Here is a 12,756-nt window from a genome sequence, read left to right as displayed (position 1 = left end):
TATCAAAATGTATTTTAATCAAATGCTCATGCAGTTACTACCTAGTCAAGGGGACCATGTCTTAATTTACATGAGTGAAAGCATCTTAAAATTAGGCAAGTGAGAGCTAACATGAAAATCAGACTCAAACAATGGTATTTCTAACCTGATTTCTGTCGTTATTAACGTTGGAAAAAAAACAGAAAAATACAACTAAATAATTCTTGACAACTATACACTACTGGAAAGCACACTTGTGTATTATTGTATAGTAAAGTAATTTTGACTAATGCAAAAAGCCCCAAAATGCAATGACTCTCACAGTTAGGATTTACAATAGCTGCTCCTCGTCGGTATTCAGTAAGATATTGACGAATTTATGGTATCAGTTTTACAGTTTATGTGGGACAGTTATATATTTATTTAGTGTACGAATGTAAGGTCGCTACTAGGCTATCTTTCCAATGTATCTTCCTAATTTTTACAGGGGTATTGAAAATGTTTGACGAGGTAAAACAAGTTTACCGGTTAAGGAATTTACTGACTTTCAGTTCCTATTTATTTATTTTATTAATGTAATGTAATGTAATCTAATGACGTAGCTACTTGTTCAGAAATTTGCAATATTTATGAGTCACTCATGAGAGTCTCGTCTGTCGAAACTCCTTTAGGCTTTAATAAATTCATGTGGGCATTTTACGGCTATAAATGTCACTGAGAAATATTCTTTGCTTATAAAATCTTGTATCAATAAATAATCCCTGCAAACCTTTTATCGACTGTTTTGTTCAGAAGGTTTAGCGGTTTAATTAAATTCTTTACAGGAAAATACGCTCAAAGTGGCATCGAGATATTTAAAGATGTTGAATGAAAACTAAATATGCAATTCAGGGATCAGCGTCTGTAGACACAAAATACAGCAAATCAGTAACACAATATGAGTATCACGGTCAACCGTTGCTTTCGAGACTTTCTGTTTACACAGCTTTCACGTATTCTGCAGTCGTTTTCAGTAGAAACACAGCACAGCGGAACCTAAATTCAGACGATTTCCATGGATGGACAACGAAAGAGTTAATTGAACTTAGGCCTGCTCGGCAAAAATGAATGCGACTCGTGTCGAGTGCGTAGGGCGAACTCGTCCGTGGGCCCTTTGGGTCGTCATGGCGCAGTCACGGAAATTAATGATGCCAACTGCGGGGGCGCTAATTTCCCTAGGGAATGCCTACCTCTGACATATCCTAGCAGGGAGAGGGGGACAGCGGAAGAGGAGGAGGCAAACGAGGACATAGCGAGAGAAACAGCAGTCTGAAAAAGTATACGAACTTAGTAGGGATTCATTGAATCTGGAGCACCGTATGTTATTTCTCAGAATACCCAAGACACAGAAACAAATCAAAGATGCGTTGTACGCACTGCTACCCGCTTTGTAGATGTGCAAGAGTTCGTAATATCTGTAAGTTCAAACTTCAAATAAACGCACTTCTTAAGCTGATGAAAAAAGAAAAAAATACTTATTAAGTTTCTGTCCGTGTGTCTCTTAACTTTGTGCTGTTCACCGTTAGTACAACTTTAATTTCATTTACTTATTTTGTCATCAGTCCTTCTGAACGGTTTGACGTGGCCCGTAACGAGGTCCTCCTGAGAGGTCTTTCTCATCTCAGAGTAGCACTTGCACCCTTCGTCCTAATTGTTTGTTTTTTGAATTCCAATAACATCCTTTCATACAGTTTTTACCTTTTACATCTTCCTCAAGTACCATGCAAATTACTTGTTGATTTCTGATCATAAGCACTATCGCCCTGTTCCTTCCTCTTGTCAATATTTTCCACATGTTCATACGCTGTGCTCCAAACGTATCTCAGAAATGTATTTCTCAGATTACTAAGGCCGATGTTTAATACCAATATATTTCTTTTGGTCACGAATACCCCCTTTATCTGTGCTGATCTGTTTTTGTGTCTCCTAGATTCTTCGTCTGTCACATTTCTTTTTGCTAACAAGATAGCAGAATTCCTTCAGTTGTATCTCGTCATACACATATGAATATGGCTGCAAATACGAACAATATCAGAATTCTTTCCCTTTTTCTATGGTCACCTAATTTCGTGTTAAGTTTATCGCTATCGCTGCCATTTCTCGTTACTTTTCTCTTCCTTAATTTCTATCTGTTCATAGCTCGTCCTTATTAGCCTGTTAAATCCATTCGACAGGTCCTGCAGTTCTCCCTCACATACGTTTGGTATAGTAACGATATCCGTGAATATTCGCAGTGATGTCTTTTCACCCTGACTTTCAATCCCATTACTGAACCTTCCTTTATTTCCATAACTGATTCTTCGATGTAGAATTTGAACAGTAGGGATGAAGGTCTTCCTTTCTGCCTTACTCACTTTTTAGTCTGAATGCTTCGTTCTTTGTCTTCCGTTTTTAAAGGTTGCTCTTGTATCCCGTAAATGTTGTAACCGACTCATCTTCCCTTATAGATTATATATATTATCCTCAAAATTTCGAATATGTTGCTCAATCCAATATAGTCCAACGTATTTTATAGGGCGCCAGATCCTTTGAACACATTCAGAAGTTTCTGAAGTTTTACTTTCTGTATCAAACGAGTCAGTACTGCCTGTCTCGTGCCTTTACGTTTCCTAAACTCAAACTAATCGCGATCTAGCTGGTCTTCGAATTGTTATTCATTCTTCTGCACATTATGCTTGACAGCAGCTTAGATGTATGAGACGTTATAGTGACTGTGTGATAGATCACACACGCATCTGCCCTCGCTGTCTTAGCGATTGTGTGGATGATATTCTCCGAATGTCTGATGGCATGTCTCCAGATTCCACGAGCTAACAGAATAATAGTTTGATTGCTTTTTGCACCGATGATTTTAGAAATTGAAAAGGAATAATTTTTTTGCCTTTCACCTTATTTGCTCTCAAGTTTCCAAACTGACTCTAATACTAGGCATCCTATGTTTTCCATGTCGCCTCAAATTTCTCAATCTGTCACGTCGTTATATAGTTCTTCTCTTGAAGAGGCCTACTTGTACTCCTTCCACCCAACCGCTCTCTGCTCTAAAATTAACAGTGCATTTATTATTGCACTCTTAATGTTGACGCCTTTCCCTTTAAGTTCACAAAAGGTTGATTTGACTTTTCTGTACTGTGAATTAGTCCTTTCAATTACCATAAGTTCGTAAGCTTCCACAGTCAGTGTTATTTTGGATAAAATAATTTTTAGTTCTGTGTCGTCCGCCCCAGTAGCTGAGTGGTCAGCGTGACGGATTGCCGTCCTCTGGGCCCGGGTTCGATTCCCGGCTGGGTCGGAGATTTTCTCCGCTCAGGGACTGGGTGTTGTGTTGTGTCCATCATCATTTCATCCCCATCCGGCGTGCAGGTCGCCCAATGTGGCGCCGAATGTAATAAGACCTGCGCTATGGCGGCCGGACCTGCCCCGCGAGGGGCCTCCCGGCCAATGACGCCAAACGCTCATCATCATCATCAGTTCTGTGTCACATCGTTGTAAATTGCTAAAACAACCAAATTTCTGACGTTTGGACTGACATGCTGAGATCCTCCTCAGGGCGATTCACTGCTGTACAGAGGCAAATGTCTTTTATATAACGTCATTTTCGGTTATCTGGTGGCTATCCACGTCACATATCTGAGATGTCATTCGACAGTTTGATGACGCTGTTACGACTGGGTGGCTGTACGGTACGCTATTGCCTGGGCTACCCTAGTGGCTGATTGGAAGGCAATTCTTAAAGTGATTGGTAGAAGGTAGCGTATCGGCTGTCTACTGCCTGTGCGATTCCGTTAAGCGATTAGAAGGTGAACTCTCTTTCTTGCGTGGAAGACAAGAGCAAGTTCTCTACTTATCATTCTTTAGTATCACACTTCTTTCCACATTGATTCTACCAGGCGATTCTCTTACAATCTACTCTTCATCGCTACTAAATTGTAATCTGAGTCTATGTCAGCTCCTGGATATATCTGGTTTCAGAATTATGTGTAGCCGTGATGTAGGGCAGCTGGAATCTTGCCACGTTTCCAGGCCCTTTCCAGTCATGCATATTCATCTTGACAGTTTTGCACAATATACTAGCTGGTATCAGCTGTAGTTTAATGCAGGATACTTTTCTGACATCAGCTGTACGAAGTAGACTGAGTGGTTCTTTTACAATTGCATTCGCCGCTGAAAAGCTTCAAATACAAGCTGTTCGATAGTAAGACTTTTATTACAACTGAATTTGAAAAAATAATTTAAAAAAACAAACATCCGAAGTCAGATGATTAAATTCTTTTAGAAAAACCTAGATTTTCATGACTGTATATTGTCATTTATTAATACTGTTATGATTGTCGTGTGCTGCATGGTCATGGTTAAACTAAACAAAATTAAACTTACATCAATTATTCTGTCTTCTGTAGTCATAAGGGTGCCATAATGTATAACTTGTACTTACAACCCGTCACGTAAGTTGTACATAGTTTGAAAACTCATGAGGCGTATCATAAGGCATCTTAGTTGTAAATGTCAACAGACATCGGTCACGAATGTTAAATATACGGCTCGTAAATACACTTAACACAGACAAATCCAGTTCCAAGTAAGAGACTATGTGGAGACGAAAATGTACTGTGATACTGCTGTCAGTCAGCTACCGTAGCTCCCCCCCGTTGGAGGTTCGAGTCCTCCCTCGGGCATGGGTGTGTGTGTTGTCCTTAGCATAAGTTAGTTTGAGTTAGATTAAGAAGTTCGTAAGCTATGGAACGAAGACCTCAGCAGTTTGGTCCCATAAGACCTTACTGCAAATTTCTAAAAATTTTCAGCTACTGTAGCTTACAGTGAATATACACTGAAGTGGATACTGGCCAACTCTTCGTTAGTAAATATATTCGCGGTGCTGTGCACCACAGTTAACATAGAACTATCGCCGCCTGAACAACAAACTCGAGTCGGATCTGAGCATTACTGAATGCAAGCAGTTTCAAAAATATACACAGAACGGATACTATCGACTTTTACACTGTTGGGCAGCTATTTGCGGTGAGTTGTACATGAAAGATAAACAATTACTGTCTGAAGAGCCGCCGGAAACCACTAAATGCTCAGACGACATCCCTGAACGACCACTGAAATTTTGTGCAGGAGTTCGGGCTTTTTTTTTTTTTTTTTTTGTTTGCGCGTTGTGGTATGCAGCTAAAATAAGAAACAAATGACAGTCTTTGAGTAAAGCCATGTTTTCTTTTGGCACGAACTTTTGTTACAGAATTAGAGTACCTCTGCTAAAAATGAAGAAGATGCTAGCAGCATCAAATTAGACTACGAACGGGAGCAGAGAGGGCAGTCACAGACGGAACCACTGGCAGAAAATGTTGGCCCCGATCCGTATAACTTTGCATTTCTACAGAGCCGCGCGCCTTGACGTCTTCGGCATGAAGGAATTTCATTACGACGTCCAAGATTAGCAATGCTAAGCAAAGCAGTTTCCTCCAAGTTCGGCAAACTTGATCCGGTGGAGATAAGGAGGAGGCGGCGCGGAAGAGGCGCTAATAGCCCATTTGCAGTCGCGGCTCTGAAACAAAGCGGCGGCCCCGACGTCCACCGGCCTACAGCGGGGAATCCCCCATCACGTGACGTGCGGCCGATCGTCCTGCAAGGCCCACGGCAGTGGAGTTAGGTTCCAGTAGTAGACTTTAATTTCAATTGTTCGCAGCACATTAGGGGATATCTGAGAATAAACGTCACTTCCATTTACTCGTAATAAGAAGGAACGTGTCATAGTCACTCTACCACAAAGCACACAAGAGTCGTGCTCTCAAAACGTAGCACAATGGAAATACGGTTCTTAATTTTTTGAGTATTGCCGGTAACTGATTGGAGTTGAATATCATGTAATTGTGACTCTGGTTAGAGGGAAATGGACAGCATGCAGTAAGACAAAGGAAACCCATCACATCACGCAGACGACGGACATCTAGAAAAAGTATACCTTATTCCATTCTTGGCAAACGGAAGGACACTAATGTACTCTTATTTTTGAAAGATATTCACTTCACCTTAGTCTCTCCTATTCCAGTCTTTGTATCACTGCGTAACTACTGCCACGTATGTCCATTAGATCATATTTGCTGTGTTCAAATTTAGTCTCCCTTCATAATTCTAACACCACCTCCCCTCTCCATGTCACTTCTCTGCATTACTGAATTAACTCTTTCGTAATGTCATAAAGCTGTTTTCTCGCCATTGCGATGGACTACCTCATCGTCGGTTACTCAAACTACGCATTTAATCTGAAGCATTCTTCTGCACCATAAAGTTTCAAAAACTTCTATTCAATTTTTGTTTCTACTGTTCATTTTACAATTTTCATTTCCGTATTAGGCTTTATTCCAGAAAAATTCTTCTTCATACTTTACATTAGACGTCAAATTCTTTCCATTTTTAAGAAACTCATTCCTTGATATTGACGGCGTGCATTTCATATTCTGCATACTTCCGCCGTTGTTAGTTATTTATCTACCCAAACACCGAAACTCTTCAACTAATTTTGGCGTCTCCCTGCCTAATATTATGCTAAGGATCAATGCTGGTTGTTGTTGGTTGATTTGGGGGAGGCGACCAATCAGCGAAGTGATTGGTCCCATGAGATTAGGGAAGGATCGGGAAGGAAGTCGGCATTGCCCTTTCAATGGAATCATCCCACCATTTGCCTGAAACGATTTGGGGAAATCACGGAAAACATAAATCATGATGGCCGGCCGTGGGTTTGAACCGTCGTCCTCCCGAATGCGAGTCCAGTGTGCTAACCGCTACACCACCTCGCTCCGTGCTACTACGAGTCAATTAACTGAGAACGATTACACTGTGTAAAACTTATTTTTTTTTTAATTTCCTTTATTGCCATCTCACAACCTCGTTTCAAGATATTATCCATTCCGTTTATTTCACTCTCCACTTAAATCTTCATACATCTTGCATCACAAATTCTTTGAGAAATATGCCTGAATTACAAAATCTTTGATAATATCTGTATTTCTTATGCATGAAGCTTAATTAATTTTGCAAATCTTAGCTTGCTTTGTTTTACGGGTTGTTGTATCTACAGATAGAATAATATGACTAATAGGGGAGCAGGACGACTATAGTTTCACGTGCCGTCGACGATACCTTCATTAGGGGCCAACCACACAACGATTCATTACTGTGGACCAAATGAGACAGAAGAAAACTAGAAAGCCTTAGAAATAACCACTACATCGATGCCACCCAGATAGACGACGACGACATTCGTGTAGTTACAGATGTGGTGGCCTCTAGCCGCATAATGCAATCTCTCGTTATTATCAGCCAACCTTCACACATAAGCTCTTCATGAAACGACTCTTGCTTCCTCGTAGTACGCTAATTAAACGGGTTCCTTGGACTGAACTACTGCACGTTTTATTACTTTCTGAACGTATGATCCAAAACTTAATAGTAAACAGACAGGAATACAGTGCAACCTTTCGGCAGTGTGTACACAGAAGTGTACAGCACCGTCTAATATACACTATAGCTATAGCCATTATTATAATTATTATTCCTAGTATATTGTTTTAGTCTGAAAAGAGGATCAGATTGCACTCGGTGTGGTTGGAGGGAGGTTTCGTTCGAGATGTGGAGGAGCCTTTGGCTGTTGAAAGCAAGTCGGTGCAAATCGCTGCATACAGCAGCTCATGTCTGCACGTGTAACGTTTTTTACCTAGCTTCTGAGGCCATCCTCGATTCCTCTCATTGATTGGCTGCAGGGTGGAAACAGAGTTAATTGATTGCAGAAATGTATTCAGAGATGATAGCAGTCTTTTGATATGGAGCTGAGTGGACAGTATGTATGAAAGGCTCAGAGAATTACGTGTCGATCCTGAATGCAGACTTGTTGGCGTCCGCTATCGTGTGGAGAATTGTAGCGCCCCGGTGTGAATTACACGAAGGAAGCGTCGATTAGCAATGTAGGTGCCGTGCAGATGGCAACTTTTAAGGTTAGAGGAAACTCTCATTAGAGTCAATGAAGAATGACCAGAAGAGGATGAAGAGAAATCAACTTCGTTACCGTGAGAGGAGAACTTTCATCCTTTCATATTGGAAAGTGAACATGTAAACATGTTATTACGAAGAGGCAGGAGTTCAAAAATGGTTCTAATGGCTCTGAGTACTGTAGGACTTAACTTCTGAGGTCATCAGTCCCCTAGAACTTAGAACTACTTAAACCTAACTAACCTAAGGACATCACACACACCCATGCCCGGGGCAGGATTCGAACTTGCGAGCGTAGCGGTCGCGCGGTTCCAGACTGTAGCGCCTAGAATCGCTCGGCCACCCCGGCCGGCTGCAGGCAGGAATATCCAAGGTAAGTCAAAAAGAGGGAAGAAATCCTGGCAAGCAGAGATTATGTGCAAGTTACTTAACAAATGAATTAAATAAAGATTCTATGAAGGGAATCATTATACACATTGCGGTTTAAAGGAATGGTGTATGGACCGAAAAGCACCTATATAGATTTCGAAACTCGGATCTTACGTCATACCCCCCTTCATTCCCCTCAACGCAGAGAATCGAATAGGTTAAGTACTGTTACGCTTTTGACCTTGTGCGTAACATAAACAATGATCAGTTGTTTCCAGGGCTCTTGGGTGTCCAAACGCATGCGATGGTTGAAGTCCCAAGATATTTCGGCGGATAACCTTTCCGCCATCTCAGTTGGTTCTGATGTAATGATCTGTCTGCTCGTTGTTACACATCAACAATGATCTGCATTTATTTTCGGGATGGATCAGGAAGAATTGGGTAACAGGTAAAACATTGGATTATCGATGAGTTCTAATAATACTGGCCCAACAAACTAACTGTTTAGCACGCGAAAGAGGGATCACAAAATCTAACAATTGAATCAGAATTCAATTTGCCCCTCTGGACTGTTACCTGTGAGGAAAACTAAAGGACGTCGTTTATCGACAAAAGCCACGCACATTGGATGACCTTCGAGAATCCATCGTACATTCATGTGCAAATATCCAACTGAACACGTTGCAGTCTATAGTTCGCGTGGCAGTTCGGCGGCATCGTTTATGTATGGATGTCAATGGTGACCATTTCGAACACCTACATTGATATCTTTAAGTTTGACTTTAAGCTACACTTTCACAAAAAATGAGACAACTCCGTCGATTAGTTTGCCAGTTACGGACTTTTAAGTAATGGATACATTTTTTTTGGACCCCCTGTACATGACGAACGAAATAACATTAACCAAACCATAATGACCAAGTGCTTAATACACGGAAGAGCCAAAGAAACTGGTACACCTGCCTAATGTCGAGTAGGGCCCCCGCGAGCACGCAAAAGTGCCACAACACGACGTTGCATGGACTCGACTAATGTCTGATGTAGTGCTGCAGGGAACTGACACCATGAATCCTGCAGGGCTGTCCATAAATCCGTAAGAGTACTGGGGGTACAGATCTCTTCTGATCAGAGCGTTGCAAGGCATCCCAGATCTGCTCAATAATGTTCATGTCTGGGGAGTTTGGTGGCCAGCGGAAGTGTTTAAATTCAGAAGAATGATCCTGGAGCCACTCTGTAACAATTCTGGACGTGTGGGGTGCGAGTCACCTGTCACAGTCGTGTCTAGACGTAAAGGGGCCCGATATCACTCCAACTGCACACGCCCCACACCATTACAGAGCCTCCACCAGCTTGAACAGTCCCTTGCTGACATTGGGCGTATGGATTCATGAGGTTGTCTCCGTACTCGACATGTCCATCCGCTCGATACAATTAGAGACGAGACCCGTCCAACGAGGCAACATCTTTCCCGTCATCAACAGTCGAATGTCGGTGGTGAGGGACCCATGAGAGGCGTAAAGTTTTGTGTCGTGCAGTCATCAAGGGTACGGGAGTAGACATTCGGCTCGGAAAGCCCATATCGTTGAATGGCTCGCACGCTGGCACTTGTTGTCGGCCCAGTGTTGAAATCTACAACAGTTTGCGGGAGGGTTGCACTTCCGTCACGTTGAACCATTCTCTTCAATGGTCGTTGGTCCCGCTCTCCCAGGATCGTTCTCCGGCCGCAGCGGTGGCGGATATGTGATGTTTTACCGGTTCCTGATATTCACTGTACACTCGTGAAATGGTCGCACGAGAAAATTCCCACTTCATCGCTACCACAGAGATGCTGTCTCCCATCTCTCGTGCATCGACTATAACATCATGTTCAAACTCACTTAAGTCTTGATAACCTGGCATTGTAACCGATATAAAACTAGGCTTTCGGAGCCGAATGCCCACTCGTGTACTCTAGATCACTGCACGACACAAATCTTTACGCCTCGCGTGGGTCCCTCACCACCTACATAGGCGTTGCCGACCGCGGCGCTGCACTCTGCCTGTTTATATATCTCTGTAGCTGCTTATACCAGTTGCCTTGGCGCTTCATTGTGTGAGTTGTTGCTAACAAGGGAAAATCGTAATCGTCGCCCCCCTCCCTTTCCTCACCGATTTAGTCGTATGATGCCCCAATGGATATCCTGTCACAACTGAACACAGGCCAATGGGGTATCGTCTCAGTTGTGCGACTGGATTCGTGATTTCCTGTCAGGAAGGTCGCACTTCGTAGTAATAGACGGCAAGTCATCGAGTAAAACTGAAGTGATATCAGGTGTTCCCCAGGGACGCGTCCTGGGACCTCTGTTGTTCCTGATCTATATCAATGACCTGGGTGACAATCTGAGCAGTTCTCTTAGGTTGTTAGCAGATGATGCTGTAATTTACTGTCTAGTAAGGTCATCCGAAGACCAGTATCAGTTGCAAAGCGGTTTAGAAAAGATTGCTGTATGGTGTGGCAGGTGGCAGTTGACGCTAAATAACGAAAAGTGTGAGGTGATCCACATTAGTTCCAAAAGAAATCCGTTGCAATTCGATTACTCGATAAATAGTACAATTCTCAAGGCTGTCAATTCAACTAAGTACCTGGGTGTAAAAATTACGAACAACTTCAGTTGGAAAGACCACATAGATAATATTGTGGGGAAGGCGAGCCAAAGGTTGCGTTTCATTGGCAGGACACTTAGAAGATGCAACAAGTCCACTAAAGAGATAGCTTACACTACACTCGTTCCTCCTCTGTTAGAATATTGTTGCGCGGTGTGGGATCCTTACCAGGTGGGATTGACGGCGGACATCGAAAGGGTACAAAAAAGGGCAGCTCGTTTTGTATTATCACGTAATAGGGGAGAGAGTGTGGCAGATATGATACGCTAGTTGGGATGGAAGTCATTAAAGCAAAGACGTTATTCGTGGCGGCGAGATCTATTTACGAAAATATTTTGTTGAGTCCAACCTACATAGGTAGGAATGATCTTCAAAATAAATTAAGAGAAATCAGAGCTCTAACAGAAAGATTTGGGTGTTCGCTTTTCCAGCGCGCTTTTCGGGAGTGGAATGGTAGAGAGATAGTATGATTGTGGTTCGATGAACCCTCTGCCAAGCACTTAAATGTGAATTCCAGAGTAGATGTCTTAAAACAAAAAAAAATGTGTACTGAACTGTGAAAAAAGAAGCAAAATAGATACAGTGAACAGTGCAAGCTCAAGATGTGCAGATCGAGCACAGTTGTGTAGCTGCGACGTGGTGGTTGTGTGGCCACCGTGCTGGACTGCGAAGGAAAGAACACGTGTTCAAATCTCGATCATGCCTCATTTTTTTCACAAAATTATGATTCTTGCGTACGGTTTTTGACATGTCTTTTCTCCTTCTGCAGTCTCGGAAATTGTCATACTATACACTAGTTATAGAATACGTCCTGTGATAGGAATGAACTATTATTGCAAGTAAATGCTATGAACAGTAACAGCAGGCGAGATGACGCATCGACCTTACACAGAAATGAAAACAGCAAATAAGCGGATGTGAACTATGTTACAACAAAAGGAATTCGAAAGTCAAAACTTCCAAAATGGAACGCAAGAGTCGTAAGATGTGGCACGGGTAGCTATGGGAGGGCCAGCAGTGGCAAAACAGTTCCATCTGATGTGCAATATGTATGACGCACGTGATATAGCCTCAGACTTCAATTCAGATTTCACTTCCATATAAAGCAGTTACTGATAGGTGTGATTATTACCGAGCCATTAGTTTATTAAGACATGGTTGCAAAATACTAATACGAACTCTTTACAGAAGAATGACAAAAGTGGTAGAAACCGACCTCGGGGAAGATCAGTTTTGATTTCGGAGAAGTATATGAACACGTGAGGCAATGCCGATCCTACGGATTTTCTCAGAAGATGGGGTAAGGAAAGGCAAAACTACGTTCATAGCTTTTGTGGGTTTAGAGAAAGTTTTTACAATGTTGACTGGAGCATACTCTTTGAAATTCTAAATGTAGGACGGTGAAAGTACAGGGAGCAAATGGCTATCGAAATTTGTACGGGAATCAGACGGCGGTTGTAAGTGTCAGGGATCATGAAAGGCAAGCAGTGGTTGAGAAGGGATTGACACAGGGCTGAGCAAGTAGTAAAGGAAACCAAAGAAAAATTCTGCTGTTAGTGACAGCAAAGGACTTGGGAGAGCAGATGAACGAAATGGACAGTGTCTTGAAGGGAGGATATAAGATCAACATCATCAAAACCAAAAAAGAGGTAACTGAAAGTAGCCAAATTGTATCAGGTGATTTTCAAGCGACAGACTGAAGTGTTAGATGAGTTTTTGTTATCTGGGCAGCAAACTAGG

The sequence above is a fragment of the Schistocerca americana genome, chromosome 1 (genome assembly GCF_021461395.2).
Source record: "Schistocerca americana isolate TAMUIC-IGC-003095 chromosome 1, iqSchAmer2.1, whole genome shotgun sequence".
NCBI lineage: Eukaryota > Metazoa > Arthropoda > Insecta > Orthoptera > Acrididae > Schistocerca > Schistocerca americana.
This window is presented reverse-complemented; position numbering follows the sequence as displayed.